Below are 4,139 nucleotides of genomic sequence, written 5' to 3'. Positions count from 1 at the left end.
GCAGTTGCTGTTGCCTTAACTGCTATAAGACCCTCATAAGCAAAGCAAGTCCACCTGTAGCATTTGTCCTTTTTACCACTGATTGGGGGGAAATGTCCAATAAGATGTAAAATGCAGCATATGCAATCATGGAATCTAAAAACTTTTCATGATAACGTGTTGCAGATTGCACTTGACAGTTCACCACTACAATGGGAACCTGGACCCTTCTTGATTCACGCAGTCTTTGAGACCCAAACTGGAGTCATCAGGAAAATGACCTATATGCAAAGTTTGCAGCTGTGCTCAGTTAATTGGCTCCATCCTCCAGGAGTGAGCCCACCCGGGACACTGAGCTGTTCTGCTCCTTTGTGGGACTGTATTTCCACAGGCTTATCTCAGATGGGGACCAGCATCTCTTCTCCAATCTCACTTTTCACCCAACTCGCTGAGCCTTCATATCCTTGGTTGATACTATTGTTGATGCCAAAGCATCTGCTTACAAATCTGAATGGACCTGCAACATGCATCTTTGAACAGCCATTTGAAAAGTAAAGCTTAATAACACCTTTCATTTGTAACAAAGTCTCTTCACAGAGATTTCTCCAAGACTTATTACCAAGACCATCTATGTGCAAAACCACTGCTTTGGAGCATTTGCTTGTAGTTCCCAGAAAACAAAACAAAACAAAACAAAACAAAACAAAAAACTGAGCTTTCCTTCTACATGAATTCATTTATTTTAAACCAACACCATCTGCCATCTTGAAAGACCACATGAAGAATGTCATACATTTCAGAAGCCAGCAGTTTTGTTTCTCCTGGAATTGTAGTCTTCTGTATAATATTTTGCAAACTTAGCATCATCCCCAGTTCTCCGTCCATCTTTTCTCTGTTAGCGTGGCATTCTGCCAAGTACTGAAGAGCAAGCAAAGCCAAATGGACAACAGAGGGGTCGGGAAGGTTCATAAGTAAGATAAGGTCAGGCAGACATCCATGACATCGTAGACAATGGTTCTTCTACTTAGTAGATCTTTTGGTGGATCTCGTAACTGGTTAACTAATGTGAGAGAACATTAGGTTCTTTATTCATAGTAGAGAGGAAGAATTCATCCTCTATGCCATACACAAACAAAATCTTCTTAAATTCACGCCAGAGCTTCAGGAGTCCAGAGCCTGTTGCACTATCAAGGTCACACCAACACATGAGGTTGAGGGACCCAGGAGTCACAGAGCGGGTCCCTCTATTTAGATCCGTGATCTCAGTAATGGCAAATGACCAGGCTAACTCTGGGAACGAAGGAGTGAGAAAGCAGGTGACAAAAGGTTCTACAGACTCACCCATGACCCCGCAACATCCGTCAGTTCTTGATTTTTATCTTATGGGGCATATAGATTAGTGGAAGTTTTCAAGTAGCAAGGCATAGCAGAAAATGTCTTTATTTGTTCCTGTTGATACAAGGTTGTCTTAATTTTACTCTGAAACAATACATTTTTGAGCATTTTTTTTTTGGTAGCTAGACACATTTCTTTCTGTAAGTAGTTTTTATGACATTCTTTTTAAAATGGTGATGATGTTGGTAAATTCCAATTTTCTTATCAATCCCCCAAATCACATAAGATCATATGTCAATACACAAATATCTAACTGGTTTTTGCTCTCTGTTTTAAGTATCTGTGGATTCATAACTAAGTAATCATTGATGTTTTAATATTAGAATCAAATTCAAAGACCAATAAGTACTGTTTTATATATTAAATGTTATATTATAAATTATACTTCATTGTATCAAATAAAATAACTTATATATTAAAGAATTCCATTGAAAATGGGAGAATTTAGTATAAAGATGTAGTCAAAAACTGGTTTTTCTGATCCCCAGACTTCCACCACTGTATTTCTTCTTTGCATCTATGTATCTATCTATCTATAGAGAGAGATAGCAAAGTTGAAGACATCCTAATACCTTCATTACGAAACATCATTATAATACTAAAAAACTCTTCCCTGCTGTTTGCAGATGATTGAATATGTCCTGTATGACTTAACAAGACACATTATTTAATATTTTTGCAGAACTGAGGGAATGCTCGGAACACTTCTAATACCACTAAATCTAAGATTATTCTTACATAACTTGTTTTCATGGTCATGACATCTTGACACTATGATCTTCCTCAAGCTTTCAAATAACAAACAAACCAAACGGTTAACTCTTGAGTTTTGAACCAGATTATCTCCTTCATCTATCATTGAGAGAATCAAGAGAATCACTGGTTTTTCTGACCAGTGTTGTCAGCCATTAATTTCCATACCTACATTGCTGTAGATTTTTTCAAGGAAACTCCAGTACGATGAACTTGGTGATTCTAACGTCAAAACTCACTTGAAGGTTTGTTGTTGGTTTTGTTTATGTATCATGTGTGTGTCTATAGATATACACACATACACAGATATTTAGATAGGTATTTATATAGACAGATTATAGATGATAGTTAGATAGATAGATAGATAGATAGACATATCCCAGATACCTTAGTGTAAATATGGCCTTTCACATTCTTTCATTTGGTGACATCACCAAAGTTTCCCTAAGAAATAAATTTTTATTTTTCTTTCATGATTTCAAATATTCCTGCTGACTTTTAGAGCACTAGGAAGAAACTCCCATTGCTTCAAACATATCTGAGTGTAAGCAGGACCACCAATGACCTCAGAGATTAGGGAACAATTAATCCTTTTAAATTGACACCAACTGTTTCTACTCTTACTATTAATGTTACCACCACTGCACCTTTAAATTCTTACTGTCGTTTTTACACACTCTGCCTCAGTCCTTTGGGGAATTATTATTGTCAGCAATATATTTTTTTTTTCATTCTCGCTTCAGTGCTTCACAGATGAGTGCAAATTTCTGCAATTTCCACTTCTCCCTCCAAGTCTTTTCTTCCTCACCCCTGCCTGGCTCCTTTTTTCAATCCTCTGACTCCTCTCATGTAGCTAAAAGGACCCTGTGTTTACACTGATAAATTTAAAAAGACTCACGCCCTTAAGGAACTCATCGCCTACCAGGGAAAACCCAGTGATAAACAAGCAAACGTAATATGTGTTGCCCACTGATGTCACCCAAAGGGGAAGTTGTCACCTATCCCAGAAACCTGATTGTTTCCAGGGGCAAGAATGTGACAACCTGTTTTCTCTGGGCTCTCTGCCTTGATGTCATGCCTGGCATTTTCAGCATTCTGGGAAATGGAAGAAGTATGCAAAATTGTCCAGAGTACAGAGAATGGAAAAACCTAACAGGGCCATATCTGAGAAAAGTGAACCTGAGCAAACCACAACAGAGAAGTACCTAATAATTGTTCAAACTAAAAGCTAATAGTAGTAGAATGCAAATCATACACCAACCAAAGGTCTAACTGTACTAATACTTTATATGTGTATTAATTAAATTATTAATGAAAATGGTTTACATGTGAGGGAATGAAGGCCCTAAGAAGATAAACCTGTCCAAGATTAGAAAGGGAGTAAGTGGCAGAGATGTGACCTGAGCCCAGGATGTCTGGCTACAGATACAGGCCTCTTAAACCCCATAGTATATAATTTCCTCGCACAATCTGGAAATTTTTCTGGGATGCCATAAAATCAAATTGTGCCACACACATATACATAGCACATATGTGTTCACACACATATACATGTAATATTCATATAGCATCTAACAGTTCACAAAGTATTCTCACATGTAAGTCTCAATCACATCCACAACTCTCGATGTTAACTAGGATCACAATACATAAAAAAAAATCCTAAAGCTTCGAAGTCTGAAGAGAGTTATTCAAATTTACATTGATTATAAGATTTGCCTCTAAGTCTTCCAACTGCATGGCCAGACGTTCTCCATAGCTATATCAATATTGTTTTTAAAACCTGATATAAAACCCAAATAAGAAAATAATAGATAGATACAGTTGGGACTGATCTCCTTTACAGACGGTTTTTATGTGTTATGATTGAAGACACTTGTTAGTCCTTCTCAGTTTCATCTAAGCAGTGGAAACGGCATATAGTAATTTATCTTCATGGAACCAATTATATTTTCAAAGATACTGTGGTTGAAATTATAATTATATATATATATATATATATATACATATAC

The 4,139-nt window shown here is 36.8% G+C and overlaps 1 pseudogene; it reads right to left on the bottom strand.

Moving 5' to 3' along the window:
- Positions 1 to 247: 247 nt before the first annotated feature.
- Positions 248 to 1,324, bottom strand: LOC125922330 (armadillo repeat-containing protein 1-like; annotated as a pseudogene).
- Between the last annotated feature and the right edge of the window lie 2,815 nt (positions 1,325 to 4,139).

This window comes from Panthera uncia, chromosome B1 (genome assembly GCF_023721935.1).
Source record: "Panthera uncia isolate 11264 chromosome B1, Puncia_PCG_1.0, whole genome shotgun sequence".
NCBI lineage: Eukaryota > Metazoa > Chordata > Mammalia > Carnivora > Felidae > Panthera > Panthera uncia.
Note: the sequence above shows the minus strand (reverse complement) of the source record. Positions and strands in the feature narration are given on the sequence as shown.